This window comes from Ovis canadensis, chromosome 1, assembly GCF_042477335.2.
Source record: "Ovis canadensis isolate MfBH-ARS-UI-01 breed Bighorn chromosome 1, ARS-UI_OviCan_v2, whole genome shotgun sequence".
Taxonomy (NCBI): Eukaryota; Metazoa; Chordata; class Mammalia; order Artiodactyla; family Bovidae; genus Ovis; species Ovis canadensis.
The window spans coordinates 27,831,927-27,855,630 of NC_091245.1; the positions used below are offsets into that span (position 1 = coordinate 27,831,927).

The 23,704-nt window shown below is 40.5% G+C and overlaps 1 protein-coding gene across 1 annotated transcript in view; it reads left to right on the forward strand.

The window, feature by feature from the left end:
* SCP2 (sterol carrier protein 2) overlaps positions 1 to 23,704 on the forward strand; it is a 981,293-nt gene that overhangs the window by 599,002 nt on the left and 358,587 nt on the right. The window lies entirely within an intron of this gene.

Here is a 23,704-nt window from a genome sequence, read left to right on the forward strand (position 1 = left end):
CTCACTGTGACCTTGTGGTCACATTATTATCCTCATTTCGCCAATTAAGAAGTGGAGGCATAGACAGGTTAAGCAACTTGTCCAAGGTCACACAGGAAGTGAGCGTTGCTGTGTCGTAAATTTTTTAAAAAATAAAAGAATGAGATAAAAGAGGGACATATCAAAGATATGGGAAAGAGGAGAGGAACTTCAGCTGGTTTTTTATTTTTCTCCTGCTCAGAATTATTGGTTTCATAAAGCCTAGACTGAGAGCTGTCCAAACATAGTTCCTATTCATCTTTGAGTCCCAGCCAGTCCCTGTCTAGAGCCTTCAGTGGAGCTTGATCTGAGGTTTCCCATCACCTATATCTGTTAATCTATCCCTAAAAGCGTCTGCCCGCAATGCAGGAGACCTGGGTTCGATCCCTGGGTCGGGAAGGTCCCCTGGAGAAGGAAATGGTAACCCACTCCAGTATTCTTGCCTGGAGAATCCCATGGACGGAGGAGCCTGGTGGGCTACAGTCCATGGGGTCGCAAAGAGTTGGAAACGATTGAGTGACTTCACTTCAAAGTCATCAGAGAGTGGACTACTTCCTACTGCTTCCAAGAGCAGCTTACTGCACATGGGAAATGTCTTTGAAATCCCAGTTTTGTTTTAAAAATTCTTAAGATTTTTTTTTTTTTAATTTGGTCACACCAGGCAGAGTGTGGACTCTTAGTTCCCCAACCAGAGATCGAACTTGTGCCGCATGCACTGGGAGTACAGTCTTAACCATTGGACTACCAAGGAAGTCCCAGTATGATTTTCCATTCAATTCCATAATACATCATTCATAGCATAGCATATTCCAGTTGCTGTGCCACGTTTACTAGTGGTTTCTCAAACCCCTGATTACCTTCAAAGATCTCTCAGTATAGACATGTACTAACTTTCACTATGAGTTCACCTTCCTTCACCTGTCCTCCAAGGTCCTGCATAATCTGACTATAGCCTCATCTCCTGCCTCCCTTCCCCTATACCACACCCAGCTTCCTGTTCTCTGAATCTGTCCCAGGTTTGTGTCCCTGTTTACTATTGCTCCTGATGCTTTGACTACCCTTCTCAAATCAGAGAACTTCTCCTCTGTAAAGTTTCTGATGCAACAACCATACATTCCCAAAGTAGATTTAGAGGCTCCCACTTCAGTTTTCCATCCTACTTGGTTTATTCTGATATAATGTAATAGAAGATGACTGGTGTTGAGGGGCAGACAGATCTCAGTCAGAATCTGTGTCCTATGTATACAAAATTGTGTCCTTGAGCTGATTATATTTGTGAGCCTGATTCCTCCTCTTTAAATACAGATCCCCTGTATGGCTGTCAGTAGGACTAAGATTTCATGTATGCTTAGCACAGTGCTTACCTCAGATCGTTCCTGTTCTAGAAATGTTTGTTAAGTCCAAAAAGACATGAAAGTCTGTGTTCCCCCACGTAATGTGAGCTCTATATCCTTTGGGCTGGTCACAGGACCAAAAATAGAGCAGAGCTTGGTGAGGGTGATGTAGATAACCAAAGTCAGGGATTGGGTCACAAGGATGTCATGTGCTGTGCTGTGCTTAGTTGCTCAGTCATGTCCACCTCTTTGCGACCCAATGACCATAGCCCTCCAGGCTCTACTGTCCATGGGATTCTCCAGGCAAGAATACTAGAGTGGTTTGCCATGCCCTCCTCCAGGAGAGCTTCCCAACCCAGGGATTGAACCCAGGTCTTCCACATTGCAGGTGGATTCTTTAATGTCTGAGCCACCAGGGAAGCCCAAACATGTAATACTTTTCTCTTAATCTTATTTGCAGAGTTGAACTGCATTGAAATGAGACAACCTGAGCAGCAGAGGGCGATAGACATTTGGGTAAAAGATGGAAGAGAGGCTGGGCCAAGTACAAAGTCATATTTTTAAAAGACTTTTAAGGTCGTCAAAAGAGCAACCAGCTTCCTTTTTTCAGTCCTGTCCTTATGTATATAGTTTTATTCCCCTCTAGTCTTATAAATGTTTGCATTTACTTTGAAAATTTATTTATTTTAATTATTCAAGTGATTCATGAATATATGCTTGCTGCTGCAGCTGCTGCTGCTAAGTCGCTTCAGTCATGTCCGACTCTGCGACCCCATAGACTGCAGCCTACCAGGCTCCCCGTCCCTGGGATTCTCCAGGCAAGAACACTGGAGTGGGTTGCCATTTCCTTCTGCAATGAATGAAGTTAATCTCATGTTTTCTACCTAAACATTCTTTTTGATAAGCATAATATAGGTTGTAGGTGGTTGCAGTGAAATTAAGTTGCTGAGAAGTTAAGTGATTTACCTTAAGACACACAGTGAGAGGACCAGGAGAAACCAGGCCTCTTTGAATCCTAGAAACCATCTCACACCCTGTAGGAAAGAATTCAAGACCATTGTAGTGCTCACTTAAAGAGTCAGACACGACTGAGCGACTGAACTGAACTGAACTGAATATTAATTTTGAGTTTAGTTCTTTAGAGATGTTATCTCTAAAGTACTAATTATCATTTATTCCTTTATTATATTATTTTTATTATAATTAATATTTATTGCATGTTTATAATATCCCTGATGGCTCAGACAGTAAAGAATCTGCCTGCAGTGTGGGAGACCCAGGTTTGATTCCTGGGTCAGGAAGATCCCCTGGAGAAGGAAACGGCAACCCACTCCAGTATTCTTGCCTGGAGAATCCCATGGACAGAGGAGCTTGGCGGGCTACCGTCCATGGGGTCGCAGAGTCGGACACGACTGAGCGACTAACACAGCATGTTAGGCACTTCACACATCCTATCTTATGTTTTTAATGTTCACATATTCCTTTTTTAAAGTTAATTTTTATTGGAGTATAATTGCTTTACAATGTTGTGTTAATTTCTACTGTATAGCAAAGTGAATCAGCTATACATATACATGTATCCCCTCTTTTTTGGATTTCCTTCCCATTTAGGTCACCACAGAGCACTGAGTTCCCTGTGCTATACGATAGGTTCTCATTAAGCGCCAAAGAATTGATGCTTTTGAACTGCGGTGTTGGAGAAGACTGCTGAGAGTCCCTTGGACTGCAAAGAGATCCAACCAGTCCATTCTAAAGGAGATCAGTCCTGGGTGTTCATTGGAAGGACTGATGCTAAAGCTGAAACTCCAATACTTTGGCCACCTGATGCGAAGAGTTGACTCATTGGAAAAGACTCTGATGCTGGGAGGGATTGAGGGCAGGAGGAGAAGGGGACGACCGAGGATGAGATGGCTGGATGGCATCACCGACTTAATGGACATGAGTTTGAGTGAACTCTGGGAGTTGGTGATGGACAGGGAGGCCTGACGTGCTGCAATTCATGGGGTCACAGAGTCGGACATGACTGAGCGACTGAACTGAACTGAACTATCTATTTTATATATAGTATTAATAGCGTATATATATCAATCTCAATTTCCTAAATTTCCCACCACCACCCTCCTTTCCCCCTTGATACCCATACATTTGTTCTCTACATCAGTGTCTCTACTTTTGCTTTACAAATAAGATCACCTACATCATTTTTCTAGAATCCACATATTGGTGTTAATATATGGTATTTGTTTTTCTCTTTCTGACTTATTTCACTTTGTATGACAGTCTCTAGGTCCATCTGTGTCTCTGCTAATAATCCAATTTCCTTTGTTTTTATAGCTGAATATCTAATTTATTCTTTACACAGTTACACTTCATTTGTTCAACAAACATTCCCTGGATGTTTAATAATACTAGGATCTAAGGGTGCAGAATTGAAGAAAGCAAGATTTCAACAAGAGCATGTAACTTTTAGAAGACGAAAAGCACTTGTTAGTAATTATATGGTGAAATGCTCCTCCTAATGATTAAAGGAAGGCAAAGTTAAAGCAATGGTATTTTTTAATCTTTAGATCAACAGAAATTGGCATCCTATATTTGTGAGGGTGCTGAGAAACCAGCATTCCCATACACTGCTGTTGGAAATAATAGATTGATACCTCCTCCTTAGAGATCAATTTGGTAATATCTATTAACATTTAAAATGTGCTTCGATATTTTTGGACGGTGGGAGAAAATATTTGCAAACTGTCTAACAGCTGAGTGACTAAGCACACAGCACATCCCACAATAGACTTGTATCCAGAACATATAAAGAGCACTCACAGTGCAACAGTAAAAAGATAATTATTAAGAAATGGGCAATAGAAACTTCCATGGTAGTCCAGTGGCTTAGAGTCCAGTTTCCCAATGCAGGGGGCCCAGTTTTAATCCCTCTTCAGGGAACTATCAATAGATTCCACATGCTGAAACTAAGCATTCCCATGCCAAATCTGGAAGATACCACATGCCGCAACTAAGACCCAGGGCAGACAAATAAATAAATACAATATATTTGAGTATAGGCAATATATTTGAGTACACATTTCACCAAAGACATTGGATGGGTAATGAGCACACAAAAAAACACCCAGCATAGGGAAATGCAAATAAAAATCTACAATGATGTAACGCTATAAAATTACTAGAATGGCTATAATCAACAAGAGAAATATACCAAGTGTTTATGAGGATATGATAAAAGATTAGAACTTGTATACATTTCTGGTCAGAATGTAAAATGCTGCAGTCACTTTGTATTTTTGCTTATTTGAATTTTATCTTGTACTAAGGACACTTAAAATGAGATCTACCCTCTTAGCAAGTTTTGTATACACATACATTATTATTATTGACTATAGGTACAATGTACAGTGTTATACAGAAGATTTCCAAGAGCTTGTTAATCTTGCTTAAGTCAAACTTTGTCCCCTTAGTTAGTAGCTCCCAGTTTCCCCTTCTTCCTAGCCCCTGGCAACCGTCATTCTTCTGTTTGAGTCTATGAATTTGACAATTTTAGATATGTCATGTAAGTGGAAATATGCAGTATTTGTCTTTCTATAACTAGTTCATTTCGCTTAGCATAATGTCCTGAAGTATTATGCAGAATTTCCTTCTTTATTAAGGCTGAGTAGTATCCCATGTATATTTATTTGTTGTTCTTGTTGTTTGGTCACTAAGCTGTGTCCTACTCTTTGCAACCCCATGGACTGTAGCCTGCCAGGCTCCTCTGTCCGTGGGGTTTCCCAGGCAAGGATATTGGAGTGAGTTGCCAAGTCCTTCTCCAGGGGATCATATATATATATATATATATATATATATATATATCTCCACTCACCTGTCAATGACATTTAGTTGTTTCCACATCTTAGTTACTTACTGTTGTGGAACCAAACCGAAAGGAATCACTTATGTCAGGGAAAAAAATGGAGATGGTCAATGCAAGCACATAAGGAAAACTTAAACTTATAGAAATTTACACCTCTCAGAAGTCATACACCACCCAATCTTCAAACACCAAATCTGTTCACACTATTTCTAGATTTTTCCCCCCGACTCAGCTACCTTGATCCAAATAAGGAGGACCACCAGCCAACCAATTAGCTGAAAAAAACAAGTAAGTTCCACATTTATTCCATAAAAATTCCTTAGTCTGTGAGCAACTCAGAACTCATTGCTTGCTCCTTGTAGCCTCAAGTTTCCTGCCTTGCATGTTGAAAGCCTTGCAATAAACTCATCTTTCTGCTGTTTTGTTTTCAGTATGCAGGGTTTGAATTTATCAAAAACCAAATTCTGTGAATAGTGAAGCAATGAACATGGTGATGCTAATATTTCAGCTCTTTTGGATAAATGCCCAGGAGTTGGGGACACTGGATTAAATGGTAATTTAATGTTTAAATTTTTGAGGTATCTCCATACTGTTTTCCATAGTAGCTGCACCATTTTGCATTCGCATCAACAGTGTGCAAGGAAAAAGTGTGCAAGGATTCCAGTTTCTCCATATCTTTGATATTGCTTGCTGTCCTGACTGGTGTAAGGTAATATCTCATTGTGGTTCTTATTTGCATTTTCCTAATGATTAGACCTTTGAAATATCTTTTCATATGCCTGTCAACCATTTGCACATCTTATTTGGAGAAATGTCCATTCAAATCCCTAGCTCATTTTTAGATCATGCTATTAGTTTTCTGCTATTGAGATATAGGAGTTCCCCACATATCTGGAAGATTAGCCCTTTATCAGACATCTGGTCTGCAAACATTCCCTCCCATTCCATAGATTGCTTTTTCATTAAGCTGATTGTTTTCTTTGCTGTGCAGATGCTTTTTATTTTGATGTAGTTCTACATGTTTATTTCTGGTTTTGTTGCCTGTACTTTTGGTATTATTAAAATGTGCTTACAGGGAATTCCCTGGTGGTCCAGTACTTAGGACTCAGTGCTTTCTCTGCCTGGCCCAGGAACTAAGAGCCCCCAAGCCATGGGGCTGGAAAAAAAAAAATTGTTACATTTTTAACCTGGAGATTTAACTTCCAAAAATGTATCCTACAGCAATTCTTACATAAATAAATATTTACTGCAGTTTTTGTTGTTGCTGCTGCTGTTTTTGTAATAGAAGCAACACATATCCAAGGATAAGAGCTTTAACTACAAGGTAGACATTTAAAAAAAACGAAAGAGGTCTTTTCACACCAACTTTTAAAATGTTCAAATATATTGTTAAGTGAAAAAGAAAGTTGTGTAAACGACTTAATTTTTGTTTAAAAAATAACCTTCTGTATATTCATTGAAAAAAAAAAAAACCTGAGAGAAAATACGCTGAACTGTTAATAGTCAACTATGGGCCAGGAAGAAGAGGGAGTAGTGCGTAAGGAATGTCCAGTATTTATATTACATTTTTATTTTTGTAATAGTCCTATATTACTTTTGTAAGCAGACAACAATACAAGAAAATTTTAAGGCGATGATGTCTTTACTAGACATGTTCACTTTTGTGGGTCATTTCAGAGTTTTCATACCCATTTTATAAACGAGGTTCTGAGAAACTAAGTGATTTCAAGGTCACAGAGCCCGCCAATTCTCCCCCAGAGGTCACTTGACAGTGAGCTGACAGGACCCGCTCGAGCAGAGAGATGGGACCAATCACGTTTGCTGTGAGGTCACTTTGAAGGCCTGGGATTGGTGCTAGTGTCTTAAGCGGAGCCGGCAGTCAGCAACCCCGGCAGCTGCGCGTGGCAGAAAGCTCTTGAGGGTGGCGGGAGGCCTGGGGGTTGGTCTGGGGGCGCCAGCACTCTGTGCCTCAGCATCGGATGGGCTAGCTGTAGAGACCTGCCTTTCTGGCTGTGGCCAGTCAGTCCCCCAAGCCCGTGCTCGCCTAGTCTGCAGCCATTCTCCCTGCATCTCTCCCACCTGGCACAGGGAAAGGCAGGTCTCAGCCCTGCTCAGACTCCTTTTCAGCAGCGGTGATTACACATCATAGTCTCCCTATGACCTGCCTGATCTGAAGCCAGCACAAGCGATCAGAGACAGGCCTCACGCAATCTCTGCTTCCCTGCCTATTCTTGAGTCTCCCGCTGCTATGCTGCTGAGCTGGAAAGACCCCTGCTTTGTAGAGAGAAGGAGGGAGGGAGGTTCAGAGAAAGGAAGGGGTTTGGTTCAGAGCACACAGTGAGTTAATGACAGAACCATGCACCTTTCCTTCAGGACAGCAAATTCGATGGTAACCTTTCCAACTTTATCTTCACCTCCTCCTAACAAACACCTTCATTCTTCTCTGTCTCTGACTTCCTCTGTGTCTCAAGCCCATAAAACATCTGAAGCAGCAAGTTTTATCAAGAATGATAAAGACTTTAGAATCCCACACTTCCTGTAAGACCTTGGACTTATCTGCCCTTATTTTCCTCTCTGCTGTGGGATATTGTTCTCTACTCTGCTGCTGCTGCTGCTGCTGCTGCTGCTGCTGCTAAGTTGCTTCAGTCGTGTCCAACTCTGTGCGACCCCATAAACAGCAGCCCACCAGGCTCCCCCGTCCTTGGGATTCTCCAGGCAAGAACACTGGAGTGGGTTGCCATTTCCTTCTCCAATGCATGAAAGTGAAAAGTGAAAGTGAAGACACTCAGTTGTGTCCGACTCTTAGTGACCCCATGGACTGCAGCCCACCAGGCTCCTCCGTCCATGGGATTTTCCAGGCAAGAGTACTGGAGTGGGGTGCCATTGCCTTCTCTGGTTCTCTACTCTACCTTATGAGAATAAATGAGAAATTGGGAGGCAGTTTGTTATAGAGCAGTGGTTTTCAAAGTATGATCCCTGGACCATCACCACTGAAATCACCCAGGAATTTGATAGAAATGAATACTTTCCAACCCTACAACAGATCTCCTGAATCAGAAACTTCAGGGCCCAGCAATCTATGTCTTAACAAATTCTCCAAGTGATTCTGATGCATGCTAAAGTTTGAGAACCACTAGTATACAAAGGGTAAAACTACTGGGTTTGGAGTCAATTATCAGTTCTTCTAAAAGTGTCTTAATTCTGCCCAGTACTATTTGGGAGTCCTCAGGCAAAGCATGTCACCTACATGCTCTTTAGTTCACTTACTTGTGAAATGGAGGTAATGGTTCTATCTACATAACAGTGTTATTTATTTGTTTGTTCAACATATTTTTATTCGAGTGACTATTATATGACAATCACTCTTCTAGGTTCTACAGATACAACAGTGAACAAAACAGGCAAAAATCTCTGATCTCACGTAATGTACATTTAGTGAGACTTTTGAAGATTAATTAATATAATTATGCTCATGTATAATGCTTAGTTGGAGAAGGCAATGGCACCCCACTCCAGTACTCTGGCCTGGAAAATCCTATGGACGAAGGAGCCTGGTAGGCTGCAGTCCATCAGGTCGCTAAGAGTCGGATACAACTGAGCGACTTCCCTTTCACTTTTCACTTTCATGCATTGGAGACGGAAATGGCAACCCACTCTAGTGTTCTTGCCTGGAGAATCCCAGAGATGGCGGAGCCTGGTGGGCTGGCGTCTGTGGGGTCGCACAGAGTCAGACACAACTGAAGTGAGTTAGCAGTATAATGCTTAGTATAACATGGGGACATATTAAGCATTCAGCAAGTGGAAGCTATGATAGAAAAAGCACTTGGAAGGAGTGAAATGTTCTATTAGACTAAGTTGTGAACTAAGAAATGTATGATTCATGCCCATGTCATCAAAATCTTACACAGGACTTGGTGCTGAGTAGGGAGTGGTAAATATCTGATGAATATATGTACAAAAGGCAGGGATTAATGATCTCTCTCTTGTCTGACTGGCTTTCCTTTATAATCCTTTAGAGTTGACGCTCACCAATAAGTCACACCCTCCATAAACCTTCCTCTTTCCCTACATTTGTTTATTTCACTCGATCCAGTTATTGAAAGATAATTTTCTCCACATTAACATGTGTTATGGGTCTGAAATGTAGTTGTTGTATGATAAATCTATATAGAGTGAATGAATGGATGCCAGAGAAGCATAGAAATATACCAGAAATACCGCTGAAATAGGAATCAGAAGGCTTCAATTCTAATTCCTATTCTGCCTCTTCTATAATGTTTGGTCTTAACTTAAATCTGTTTTATTTTCAGATCCCCAGTCTCTTCATCTGTAACATGGAATTTACAATCCCAACTCCACCACAATGCTGAGAGGAGACAGACTAACTTTGATACCTAAGTTTTAAGAACGGCTCACACAACTGTGAATGTGTGGTCTCCTTTTCTTACTTCTCAAGAAGAATTGCTAAAAGCAGTAAAGGAGATAATGTATATCTCTTTGCAAACCTTAAAACACTGTAAAAATTAGATACTATTTCAAATCAAATAATCTATAACCTATAGAATTTATAGTTTGGAAACATCTCCTTATCCTTGCAACTGAAAGGGTGATCTGCAGCCTTGGTACCACTTGAGATCTTCGTAAGAATGCAGACTCTAGAGCCCCACCCAAACCAACTAAACCAGAATCTTCATTTTAACAACACCGGCTGCTGGCTCAGTGGTAAAGAATCTGCCTGCAATGCAGGAGACTGCGGTTTGATCGCTGGGTCGGGAGGATCCCTTGGAGGAGGAAATGGCAACCCACTCTAGTATTCTTGCTGGGATAGTCCCATGGACAGAGGAGCCTGGCAGTTTTCAAGAGTCAGACACAGTTTATCGACCAAACCACTACCATCACCACCACCATCTGGTGATTCAAATGGACAGTGAAGCTAGAAGCACTGCTGTAAATCAGGGGCTTCCCAGGGGGCTCAGTGGTAAAGAATTTGTCTGCCAATGCAAGAAGCTCAAGAGATGCAGGTTAGATCCCTGGGTTGGGAAGATCTCCTGGAGGAGGAAATGGCACCCTAATTCAGTATTCTTGCCTGGAAAATCCTGTGAACAGGAATTGTAGGGTTTATAGGGCTATAGTCCATGGGGTCTCAAAGAGTCAGACATGACTGAGCATGCATGCGTGCTGTCAATCAGACTTATAGGACATTAGCATTGAAAAGATTTGAAGATCATCTTCAACTCTCTTGTTTTACAGATGAGTACACTGGAGCCCTGCGATGAAAGGGACTTGTCTTTCTAAAAGGCATATCTGTGTCACCCACACCTCACGTTGCAAAACCGTGGTTTCATATTGCCCGTATCCTTAGCTCAGCATCATCTGGCTGCTGCTGACTCCTCAGTTGATACGTCCCCATACAGACTAGACAAACCAATCACCCTGACCCCTACTCCTCTGCTCTAAACTCTTTGGGCTATTTTCTCTATGTGGGCTCCCCTTTCCACTTCACTCCAGGCTCTTGCCACCAACTCAGACTATGACAGCCCCCAGCTTTCATTTAGGACACTTATCTAACCTTTACGGTTGACAGTGGGCACGATTAGCCAGTTGAGGTCTCCTCTGCCTCCTGAAGCACTGTGGTCATTATCTGTTCTTACATTACTTATTTTACCAGACTGTGAGCTCCTTAAGGATGGAAACCAGGGTTCAGGTTCCAACACAGAGTCAGGCACCTTGTAAGACCTCAATTTATCCCAATGTGACTAATGTTGTCTAGCATGTCTTCCAGGTCCAACTTTCTACATTTTTCAACTGTGAAACCCCAGAGAGCAGGGGACTTGATATTCATTCTCTTTCCATCTCACTCATGAGGCTCCATGTATCTGAGTACAGTAGGCACTGACTCACCACCCAGGCTGACTCCTTTAGCTGTTGGTGACAGCAGACATTCCCATGATGTGCCCCTCAGAGTGGTTTGCTGCAGCATGTTCAGGGAAGTCCAAGTGACACACAGGTTGCAACACCAAGGGTAGGAAAAGGACTAGCCTTCAGAATGAATCACTTCAACTCTGGGCTGAGATCTAGTGCCTTCTAAAAATGCTCACAAGAAAAGGGAACCCTCCTACTATGGTGGGAATGTAAGTTGGTGCAGCCACTATGGAAAACAGAATAGAGTTTCTTTAGAAAACTAAAAATAAAGTTGCCATATGATCCAGCAATCCCACTCCTAGGCATGTATCTGGTGAAAACTATAATTTAAAATGATTCATGCACCCAAAACTTCATAGTAGTGCTATGTACAATATCCAAGACAGGGAAGCCACCTAAATGTCCATCTACAGATAAATGGATTAAGAAGATGTAGTATATTTACACACTGGAATATTACTCAGTCATTAAAAGAATGAAATCTTGCCATTCGCAGCAACATGGATGCACCTGGAAATTATCATACTAAATGAAACAAGTCAGAAAGACAGACAAATACCCTATGATATAACTTATATATGGAATCTAAAATACTATGTAAATGAGTGTATTTTTGAAACAGAAACAGATTGACAGACATAGAAAAACTTACGGTTTCTAAAAGGGACAGGGGATGATAAAAGGATAAATTGGGAGTTTGGGATTAGCAGATACAAACTATTATATATAAAATAGATAAACAACAAGGTCCTACTGTTTGGCACAGGGAACTATATTCAATATCTGCTAATAAACCATAATGGAAAAAGATACAAAAAAGAATATGTACATGTATGTATAACATGTATATATTATACATACATACACATGTATTTATAACACATATATGTATGTTATATGTCTAACATACATATAAATGTATACACATATATACATGTATGTATAACATTTACAGAATCATTTTTCTGTATACTAGAAACTAACACATTATAAATAAACTATACTTCAATTTAAAAACTAAAATAAAAATTTAAGTGTACAGAACAAAATTATGTACTTGGCCAAATTTTTTAAAAACTGTTCACAAGATTTCAAGCTGTGTCCCAAAAGTCAATTCCTGAGGCCTCCTATCTCCATAGAAGAACTGATACAAGTAGGTACTCAGTACATGTTGATGAATGAATAAACGATTGAATGGGTAAAGTGTTCTGGATTTCTAAAGGTAACCAAATGCTTTCAAAAAAAGCAGTTGTGGGGATTCCCTGGTGGTCCAGTGGTTAGGAGTCTGCACCTTCACTTCTGAGGGCTTGGGCTCAATCTCTGGTAGGAGAACTAAGATACCTCAAGCCACATGGCTCCACCAAAAAAAAAAAAGAGAGAGAGAAAAAAAGCAGTTGTGTAGGGAGAGAGTTATAACCAAACGACACATAGCATTAAAGATGAAATGTTTGAGTTCTTTACCTTTGCCCACAAGCCCTATGCAGTCTGATCCAGCCTGCCTTGCCGGCTTTGTCTCTTCCCCTCCCATACATACAGTTTTTGCCTCGTCCCAAAAGATCTGTAGCCCCTAAACATATCATCTGCTTTCATGCTCCAGAGCCTTCACACACATTTTTACTATACCTAGAGTCCTTTCTCTTCCCCTCTTAATTTAGGTAATTCTTGCTTGTCTTTCAAAGACCGGGGAAGCCTGGGAAAGCCTGCTCCTGGGAAGCCTGCTCTGACTGTACAACTGCGCTGGATGCCTCTTCCGTGCTCTGGCAGGGGCCTCGCTCCTTTTCAGAGTACTGATCATATTCTTTTGCTGTTGTCTACCTTTTCCCCACAAAGATTTGAGCACCTTGAGGACAGAGACTAGGTCTTATTTATTTCTGTGTCCTCAGTGTCTAGTATATGACATGACAGAAAGGAGAGATATTTATTGGGCACATTATCCAGCGGTAAGAATGGAGAGTAAAAGAGTTACCATTAGTCAGGACCTTTGTCACCAGTAGAATTCCATGCTTAAGAGGAGCTTTGCAGGGACTCCCCTCGTGGTCCAGTGGCTAAGAATCTGCCTTGCAGTGGAGAGGACACAGGTTTGATCCATGGTTGGGGAACTTAAATCCTATATGCCATGGGGCAACTACACCAGCATGCTGCAACTGCTGAAGCCAGCGTGATGCAGAACCCATGTGCCACAACTAGAGAGTCCACAAACCACAATGAAAGATCCTGCATGACACAACGAAGCTCCTGTATGTGGCAACTACACCCAACTTCGCCAAATAAGCAAATATTAAAAAAACAACAAGCAAACAAAAGACCTGAAGAGACCTCAACCTTAACCCCAAGCTTGTAAGTTAATTTAAGAGTACTTGTTTTAATGGTAATGTTTGGCAGAAACCAACAAAACACTGTAAAGCAACTATTTTTCAATTAAAAATAAAAAATGAGTCCTTGTTTTAAAAAAAGATAGAAGAGCTTTGCAAAGCCTCATTTAATATTTGTTGATGAATAAATTGTTTACACACATATGAAAAGGGCTGGGACAGTGAATAGTAAATGACAGGCAAGGACGCCTGGGGATGCAGAATTTTACCACCACCACCACCACTATCAGCCTGCCCTGCCGCAAGTCCATAGTAGACGAATGAGTAGGAGGACATTAACAGATGACCCTCTACAGAAGGGCACACTGGTGACAAGACCCCAATAGTCTGATTGGAATGACTATTCCAAACTGGCTGCCACTTTTCCCTTTCTCCTACCCCACTCTGACAGAGAGTTACAGAAGAGTTAATGACAAGAAAATATCATCTAGATCAGTTGCCAGACCTGAAAATCAAGTCAGTTTTTTAAATTCACTCCTCTAAGCTTCAGTTTCCTCATTGTAAGAAGAAATAGTAATCTCTAGCTTGCAGAATTGGCAGGAGGACTTTATAATAATAGTTAATACTTATATAACATATATCATATCAAGTCCTATATAATACAAATATATTATTGCACATTATATATGTATATGCACATATATGAATAGTAACTCAATTAATCCTTACTAGAACTCTATAAGGTAAGCACAATTTTCATGTCAATTTTATAAATAAAGAAGCTGAGACACAGAAATATCACAAAACTTCGGGGTTTCCCTGGTGATCCAGTGGCCAAGACTTCACGTTCCCAATGTAGGAGGCGCAGATTCGACCTCTGGTTAGGGAATCAGATCCCACATGCCATCATGAAGGCTGAAGATCCCGTATGCTGTGCAACTAAGACCTGGCACAGCCAAATAAGTAAATATTTTTCTAAAAAAGAAAGAAATGTCACATAACTTTTCCAAGATCATACAGCTGGAAAGTGTGGAGCAGGGAGTGAAACCCAAGCATATTGGTTTGCTCCAGAGCCTTTAATCTTAGCAAGATCTTAACAAGTATTATACTCTGCCTCTTAAGATAATTATGTGAGAGTGAAGATGTCTGGCTCATAATAGTACATAGGAAACAATGACCATAAGTAAAGTAACCCATGACCTGAGATGGCATAAAATTGATTCATATTAAGAGGTACAGTATTACCTTATTACTCTTTAAAAATGTCTTCCTTTATTACATAGTGTTTATGTACAAGTCACATAGTTTATGTAATAGTTTATGTAATGGTCACATAGTCCTGTGATTGGAAGACTATTTTCTGCTTGAACAATCTGGGCTATTTTAAGATGTCCTGAAGGTAAGCTGGCTTTGCCTTCTCCTGAGGAACTGAAACAAGTTCTTAGCACTTCAGCCAGAGAACTTTTGAGGGGCTTGAAGATCTCATGAAATTAATTCCTCCAGTCAGGCCCTGAAGACAGAGACAAATTGAATCCAGTCAGTGCTCTCAAGGAACTCACAACTAAATTGGGGAGACAAACAAAAGAGATCATCTCAATATAACAATGTATTGGAGGGAAGCTTGTAAGGGACATTTAACTTAATTATGGACAGAGTGATCAGGGAAGACCTTTTAAGAGAAGAAGACACATGAAGTCTAGTATCAAAGGGCAAGTGAGACATTTGAAGACATCAAGAAGGGGTTTCTTGGTCGAGGGAATGCTATGAACAAATGAATGGGGGCTTGAAATAGCACTGTATATTCCAAGAACTACAGTACTGTAGTTCACGATGGCTAGAACAGAGCAGGAGTCATGAAACGGTAGTGCCAGATAGAGGCAGAGTCCAGACGGGGAAATGCCTCAGTTGTCAAATTAAGGGGTTTGGCCCTAATCTCACAGGTGACATTGAGCCATTGACTCAAGTCCCAAACAAAAATATAATATGGTTTAAAAGATAATCTTGGTAGCAAAGGTGGGTTAAATTAGAGGTTTAAGACTATAGATAGCTTTTAAGCACATGAAAAGATGCTCAATATCATTAGTCATTAGAGAAATGCAAATTAAAGCCATAATAGATATCATCTCACACCCACTGGGATGCCCATAATAAAAAAAGATGAACAACAACAAGTGTTGGCAAGGATGTGGAGAATTTGGAACCCTCAAACATTGCTGGTAGGATCTGAAAATGGTGCAGCTGCTTGGGAAAACAGTTTGCCGTGTCATCAAAAGTTAAATATAGAGTTCCATATGACCCAGTAATTCCACTTCTAGAGAAATGAAGACATACATTCACATAAAAACATTTACATGTAGTAGTATAGCAGCATTATTCATAATAGCCAAAAAATGGAAACAATCCAAATATTTATCAGCTGATGAATAAACAGAATATGGTACATCCATATGGAATACACAATGGAATATTGTTCAGCCATAAAAGGGTATAAAGTCCTGATACATGCTACAACATAGATAAGCCTTGAAAACATAATGCTAAGAGGGAAAAGTCAAACACAAAGGGCCACATAGCATATAATTCCATTTATATGAAATATTCAGAATAGCCGAGTTCATAGGGACATAGATCAGTGGTTGCCAGGGGCTGGGGGTAGGAAGGAACAAGGAGTGACTGCTATTGAGTACACCTGTATGTGTTGCTTCAGTTGTGTCTGACTCTTTGTGACCCTACGGACTATATAGCCTGCCAGTTCCTCTGTCCATGGGGTTCTCCAGGCAACCATACTGGAGTGGGGTGCCATGCCCTCCTCCAGGGGATCTTCCCAACCCAGGGATCTAACCTGCGTCTCTTACGTCTCCTGAACTGGCAGGAGGATTCTTTGTCAGTAGTGCCACCCCGGAAGCCCTCCTATTGAGTACAGGTCTCTGGAGTTAGCAGTGATGGTGGTACAAGATTTTGAATATACTAAAACCCACTGATTTGTATTTAAAAAGTGTAAGTTTTATGACATGTGAATGATATATATGCATAGAGACTGGTGGCAGAGTGACAAGTAAGGCTGCTGAAATGGCCTAAGCAGCAGACTTCAAACAGGGGAATCCACACCCTTGGAGGCTCATGAAGAATTTCTGGGGGCCACACAGGCGTAAATAAATTCCATATCTCTAACTTTTATGTGTCCATTATTTTCTAAAACTAATCTGCCTGATAATGTGTTTTTTATTTCTCCTCTTTCACAGTAACTTTTCCCTCATCTTCAAAGGAAAGATATGTCACTGATGAATCTTGACTATCACTATGCAAGTATTGAAGTGAAGTGAAAGTCACTCAGTCATGTCCGACTCTTTGTGACCCCAAGGACTATACAGTCCATGAAATTCTCCAGGCCAGAATATTGGAGTGGGTAGTCTTTCCCCTCTCCAGGAGATCTTCCCAACCCAGGGATCGAACCCAGGTCTCCCACATTGCAAGCAGACTCTTTACCAGCTAAGCCACAAGGGAAACCTAAGAATACTGGAGTGGATAGGCTATCCCTTCTCCAGTGGCTCTTCCTGACCCAGGAATTGAACCTGGGTCTCCTGCATAGCAGGTGGATTCTTTACCAACTGAGCTAACAGGGAAATCCCAATGAAAGTATCGCCCTGGGCTAAAAATATCTGGACCATCACTGAAAGGATAATTTGAATGTTCTGGACTTCTGATGGACAGCAAAGCAAGAGTGTTCAGTAAGCAATGATTAAACTGATAACAAAAATGTAGATGTCAAATTAAACATGTATGAGGAGGGCCGTAGTGTCTCAAAGTTCTTCTAAAGGGTACCAAAAGATAAACTCTAGAATTAGCTTTACCTTAGGATCACCAAGTTGCTTAATGTTCAGAACTCTAGTGTTGTGGTACCTTCAGATAATGGAACATTATTTAGCACTAAAAGAAATGAGTCAGTAAGCCACAAAATACATGGAGGAAATGTAATACTTAGCATTTTCATCATGTAAAAGAAACCAACCTAAAAAAGGCTACATATGCCATATGATTCTAACTATACAACATTCTGGAAAAGGCAAAACTGTGGAGACAATAAAAAGATGAGTGGTTGTCAGGGTTAGGGAGAGAGAGGGATAAATAGAACACAGAGGATTTTTAGGGCAGTGAAACTTCATACATCTAATTATGTATTTGTCCAGATCTTTAAAAATAAACTCATTTTTGGGCATCTGCTCCTGCAATAGAGAAGATAAAAAGGGAAATAAGTTTTTAGGAAAGATAGGGAGTTAATCTTTGAGCCTGAGGTTATGAGATATCACTGGGATATCCAAGCGGAGTCTGCATTTGACATTAGATCTAGAGGCCTGGAGCCTGGGAGGAAGATTTAGGATAAAAATTTTGGACTCATCAGAATAGAGGGCTGGCCTCTCTCCTTGTCTGCATGAAACCACTGGAGAGTTTGTCACCATTCAAGAAAAGCATAGAGAGTACAAAGATAAAGAGACTGTGATGCATGGATAGGATGTTTTTAGACTTCACACATGAAGGAATTTTCAGTTTGACAAAGTTCAGGTGCAGCCATAGGGTGCAGGGTGTGATCAGTCTAATGACTGATGTGGAAAGGGGAGTCATTAGAACTGAGGAAGTCAAGGAATTGAGAGACCAGAGGGCAGGATGGGTTATTAAGGTGAATGTTTGAAGTCACCCAAGTTACTGTAGGATTGTACCAGCCTGCTGCTGCTGCTAAGTCGCTTCACCTAGTGGCTCTTTAACTTTAGTGTGGATCAGAATAAGTTGGAAGCCTTGATAAAACATAGATTTCTGGGCCCCATATCCAGATTTAGTTTGTCTTGATGACCCAAGAATTTGCACTTATAATAAGTTCCCAGATGAGGCTGATACTGGTGGTCTGGGGACCACACTTGGACAATTACTGTGATAGAATGAGGACTGAGGACTGAGTCAGGTGTTAAGGTTTTCTATGAATGCGTTTAATTGGTGAGAGTAAGGAAGAGGGAGCGATACCAATCCTAAACAATGGATTTAGAAAGTAGCCCTGACAGTTGGACACTTCACCTGAGGGTCAGTTCTTTGTTCATCTTAGGCACATACTTCTGACTACCATCTATATGAGAAATTTAGGTCGCCTTCATCTTCCCTCTCTGGTTTAAACCTCTACCTCCTAGCACTTTGGTTTCTTGCTGGAATAAAACAAAGGCATGGAATACATTTCACCTTGATGTTTGAATCAGAAATAGCTAGAAGCATCTTAACTCTGAAACCATCAACTTCAAGGGAAGAAAGAAGACTGAATTGTCAAACTGCTTTCTAACCCAGAGATTTCATTATGTGTTGGGAAGTTAAGAAAAGGAACAGAAATCACTGCAGAGGCCATGTATAGATTAAATGAGTAACAGCTGGCATATTTCTCAGACCAATGCTCTTTCTCACAAAAAATGTTTTGTGCCTTTATGCAAGTCTCTGAAACATATATTATAAGCCTTAAAAGTTAATTTTATCTATTCACATTAAAGATCAGAAAAATACAGGATGGGCTCGTAACTTCTAATAAGAGAGAATGGTAGGGAATTCCCTGGTGGTCCAGTGGTTAGGACTCTGCACTTTCACTGCCAAAGGCCAGAGTTCAATCCCTGGTTGGGGAACTAAAATCCCACAAGCTTCGTGGAGAGGCTGGAAAAAAAAAAAAAAGATGAGGGAGAGAGAGAAAATGTAATCTTACTGATTAGTCACATAAGAAAATTTACTTTAACTCATGTACCACGATATTTGTTGGAGCACTGTTTGCAATAGCCAGGACCTGGAAGCAGACTAAATGTCCATCAACAGATAAATGGATAAAGAATATGTGATATATATAAACAGATAATTAAATATTACTCAGCCATAAAAAGGAATGAAATTGAGTCATTTGTAGTGATGTGGATGGACCTAGAGTCTGTCATACAGAGGAAGTGAAAAGCAAATACTGTATACTAATCCATCTATATGGAATCTAGAAAAATGGTAGAGATGAACCTATCTGGAAGGCAGGAATACAGACGCAGATGTAGGGAATGGATGTGTGGTTACAGGGTGGGAGGGGAAGTGTGGGATGAATTGAGAGAGTAGTATTAACATACACACATCACCATGTGTAAAATAGATAGCTAGTGGGGATCTGCTATACTGCAGAGGGAGCTCAGCTCCGTGCTCTGTGATGGGTGGGTTGGGGAGGGTGAGAGGGAGGCTCAAGAGGGAGAGGGTATATGTATACACATAGCTGATTCACTTTGTTGTCCAGCAGAAACTAATACAACATTGTAAATGATTAGACTCCAATTAAAAAAAAAAAGCTCACTTTACATCATTGTAGGTCTAGGTTCAAAGAATTTGTTTCCTTTCTGAACAAAACTCTCTGTTCATTGTTCCTTTTTAATTAAGACAAGACAGGAGGACACTTCACTGGTTTTTAATCCACATTTCTCTTCTCTGGAGATGTGTTTCTGATTCCACAGTCAGAAGTTCTCACCAGTTTCCCCGTGAGCGCTTAGAGCCACCATGTAAAGAGGATTTCTCATATATTAATACCCTCTAATCTTTCAGAATGCCCTGGCCAATTAAATATCACCTATGCCTGTCCATCCTGGAGGCATAGATATCTAGGGAAATCAACACTCTTGCTAGGTAAGTTCTGAACTACAATGTTAGAACAGGTAGAGGGGACTTGGGGGCCATCCTTCCAGGCCATTTAACCCTTAGGACATTTTATAGATGATCACACTGAGCCCCAGACAGAGGAAAGATTTGCCCAAGGTCTCAGCATCTCAGGGTTCCAAGGTTCCTTAGAAGTATCAAATCCCACCTCCCCAGTGTCTAGAAAGCAGCCCTTCCAACTCCTGGCGCAGTCCTCCTCAGACTCATCCTGAGGTATATTTGCATCTCAGCAGTGGGGAGAGCTATAAAATCCTGCTGTTTTTCTACTCAAATCACTTTTATTTGCCTTCTAGCATCTTACAGAAGGTACTAGGAAGGAGCGACTTCCCTGATGGCTCAGCAATAAAGAATCCACCTGCAAGGCAGGAGACATAGGAGATGCAGTTTTGATCCCTGGGTGGAGAAGATCCCCTGGAGGAGGAGATGGCAACCCACTCTAGTATTCTTGCCTGGAGAATCCCATGGACAGAGGAGTCTGGTGGGCTACAGTCCATAGGGTCCCAAAGAGTTGGACACTACTGAAGCAACTTCATACGCACAAACACACTATGAAGGAAGGATAGAGTGGGAGAGTGATTTTCCCAGTGCCTTCCTGGACTAGTAGCATCAGCATCTCCTGGGAACAAGCTAGTGGCACAAAATCTTGAGCCCTTAGTCAGACCTAATGGATCAGAAATTCTGGGGGAGACACCTAGCAATCTGCTTTAACAGGTGCTCCAGTTGATTCTGATCAGTTCAGTTCAGTTCAGTTCAGTAGCTCAGTCGTGTCCAACTCTTTGCGACCCCATGAATTGCAGCACGCCAGGCCTCCCTGTCCATCACCAACTTCCGGAGTTCACTCAGACTCACGTCCATTGAGTCAGTGATGCCATCCAGCCATCTCATCCTCTGTCAACCCCTTCTCCTCCTGCCCCCAATCCCTCCCAGCATCAGAGTCTTTCCCAATGAGTCAACTCTTCGCATGAGGTGGCCAAAGTACTAATATTTACAATGGATTATAATCAAAAAACAATTTCGCATTAGAAAGACCTCCTGTTCACCAGGTCCTTCCTATCCTAGAGAGAAATTCCAATTCTCTTCAAGGCAATGAGGTAGTGGAATTGATTGTGGGGTCAGCATTAGTTCTTACATGACTGACTTGAGGGGTTTCCTATCTCTGAGCCTGTGTTTTCTCATCTATCAAATGGAATAGTCACCTTTTTTACCAGCCCCAGGGGATTGTTGGGAGGCTTGAATGTGAAGCTTGCTGATAAACTGCTTTCTAAAACACTGCTGTGACTTTGTAAGAGATTGCTAGAGTTAATATTTGGATTGCTACTTTCAGCCTGAAAAAAAATCCCTTTCATACTGCCTAGCTCTACGCAGAGTAGCCAACCCAGTGACTAGGGTGGACCTCTGTTAATAGAGAGAATGCTTGTAGGAAACTTCTGCTTGGGTTCTGATGAGTGGTTGGAATGGGGCTTAGCACCTCACGCTCAAGAGAAACCAGCTGAAATTTCATCATACTAAGTTTGCTTTCTCTCATATTAAATTGGTAAGGAGGATCTTATGCTTATTTCTAACTGGAAGTCTTTTCTTTTATCCAACAGAGTAGTACAAAAGACAGTAGGCCTTCAGAGTAATTCCCTCACTTAAAGCTTCAGGGCACTGAGTAGTAAAAAATAACATGAAATCATGCCTTAGAAAAATAAGTGAGTTGTGCTGAAATTCTTATTCCTTTGCTTTTGTCTTTTCCCATTTAACTTTCTTGAACTGCTTTCAGTATTAGGAGAAAATTGAACAATTATTAAATTTGTTTTAAAACTCATTATTAGAACTCCCATCTATTATATCCCCAACATTTTGTCTATCAGCCCCTTTCTTTGGTGACCAAGAGTTTACTATGTCACAAATACACAGCCCATTCCATGTGAGATAGTTTTTGCCCTTAGAATGTTCTTTTCTTTTTTGAGCTAAAAATCTACCTTGCAAAAGCTTCCTATTCCCTCTTTGCCTCCAGCTTTGCCTTCTAGAGCAAAATGGAATAAATCGATATTCTCATAATAATAATAACAACAGCTATTTAAGAATAAAAGAATCTTCCAAATTCTGTAAACAATTGATTTTCTAGAGAAATAAATTATCATAAATCTTGAATACATTAGATTAAACCTTGACTATAGTTAGAGGCCAAAGGCCACAAGCTTCAATAGCAGGAATTTTTAAAGGATACAAGTGTTTTAGAGAGGATGAAGCACTCACTGAATTAACCATTAACTTCTGTTTACATAGATAAGTGAAGTGAAGTCGCTCAGTCGTGTCCGACTCTTTGCGAATCCATGGACTGTAGCCCACCAGGCTCCTCTGACCATGGAATTCTCTAGGCAAGAATACTGGAGTGGGTTGTCATTTTCTTCTCCAGAGGATCTTCCTGACCCAGGGATTGAACCCAGGTCTCCCTCATTGTAGGCTTACATAGATAAGAGGAAAGAATAGTGTATAATTATATGCCACATATTATTGAATTTAAGTTAAATTTAAGTTGAATTCAGTTAGTCTGAATCTTTTCTCATAAAGTTGAATTTCTGTGTTTATAAAAGGAGCAGACTTTCCCAATAACATCAAAAGATTTATTTCCATAGTTCCATAGACTCTATAAATTACTCTTTATCATCCTGAGATTATGAGTTACAATAGGAAACTATGTTTGTTGTAAAGTATTATATTTGTTCACTTCTAGTCATAAACTCTGTTTGCCAAAGGAGGTTGATTATATTCGCCAAACATGATGAGTAACTAGTTTGGTTTAATCTAGTTCTGATTAAATTAACAAAAATAAGAGTATAAAGAATCTCTCTTTTTTTTTTTTAAAGAATCTCTTATAATAGGAACATTATAAAGTCATTCCTCATGGTAAAAAATTGTTTTAATTGTAAAATGAATAAGCAGCTCCAAGTCAGTTTTATTTATTTACTTCTAGAATAGGTCATACAGCCTATGATTAAAAAGTCAAAAGTCTAGTCTGTGAAGAGTCTTCTACCTGTCTCCCGCTATCTAGTTGTTTTCCCTAGCAGCAATCAGACAATCAATGATGTCTATTTCTGTTAAATTCTTCCAGGGATATTTTCTGCAAATATAAGCAATCATGAATACATATTACTACCCTCACTTCTTACAGCAACACTAGTATGCAATATACATTTTTAGCACCTTGCTTTTTCACTTAACAGTAGATCTTGAAGATTATTTGAAGAACTTTCTTGTTCTTTTTATGGCTGCCGGATAAGCTTTGTAGGAATATACTACTACTGTGTTTAACCAGTGTATTAATAAACTGTATATTAATGTTTATCAATAAACATTTGTTTCCAGTCTTTTGCTATTACAAACAAAATTTGTACACATGCTTGAGTGTACGTGTAGATTAAATTTTTAAAAGTAGAGGTAATTCCCTGGCAGTCCACTAATTAGGGGACTTTCCCGGTGGCTCAGCAGTAAAGAATCTGCCTGTGATGCAGGAGACGTGGGTTTGATCCCTGGGTGGGGAAGGTCCCCTGGAGGAAGGCGTGGCACCC